This window comes from Austrofundulus limnaeus, unplaced genomic scaffold, assembly GCF_001266775.1.
Source record: "Austrofundulus limnaeus strain Quisiro unplaced genomic scaffold, Austrofundulus_limnaeus-1.0 Scaffold1600, whole genome shotgun sequence".
NCBI classification, from domain to species: domain Eukaryota; kingdom Metazoa; phylum Chordata; class Actinopteri; order Cyprinodontiformes; family Rivulidae; genus Austrofundulus; species Austrofundulus limnaeus.
Window position 1 is genome coordinate 12,864 of NW_013954002.1, and position 620 is coordinate 13,483.

Genomic DNA, 620 nt, shown 5'->3' on the forward strand with positions numbered 1-620 from the left:
ACACTAACATGTCCGTTCAACATGAACGGTTCAAGTAAGAAGCTCCACCTGAACGTAAAGTTTTACTGTACTTTCTGTACAGCCTGCAGTAAAACTCATGAACGTAAAGTTTTACTGTACTTTCTGTACAGCCTGCAGTAAAACTCATGAAGGTAAAGTTTTACTGTAGTTTCTGTACAGCCTGCAGTAAAACTCATGAAGGTAAAGTTTTACTGTAGTTTCTGTACAGCCTGCAGTAAAACTCATGAAGGTAAAGTTTTACTGTACTTTCTGTACAGCCTGCAGTAAAACTCATGAAGGTAAAGTTTTACTGTAGTTTCTGTACAGCCTGCAGTAAAACTCATGAAGGTAAAGTTTTACTGTACTTTCTGTACAGCCTGCAGTAAAACTCATGAAGGTAAAGTTTTACTGTAGTTTCTGTACAGCCTGCAGTAAAACTCATGAAGGTAAAGTTTTACTGTAGTTACTGCCTCCAGAACCACGAGTCCAGACCACCACAACCCACAGACCAGATCCAGGTCCTTCTCAGGTAAGAGTGGTGGAGCCTGACGTTGGGCCTCATGTCAGAACCGTTGGTACACAGATTTGTTCTTAAGTTGTGCGTACGAGTGATTTAGGAG

The 620-nt window shown here is 41.0% G+C and overlaps 1 protein-coding gene across 1 annotated transcript in view; it reads right to left on the bottom strand.

Annotated features, from left to right (window-relative positions):
* The window catches only part of LOC106535880 (adenomatous polyposis coli protein), a gene marked incomplete at its 3' end in the record, with an annotated part of 14,648 nt that overhangs the window by 12,771 nt on the left and 1,257 nt on the right, over positions 1 to 620 (bottom strand).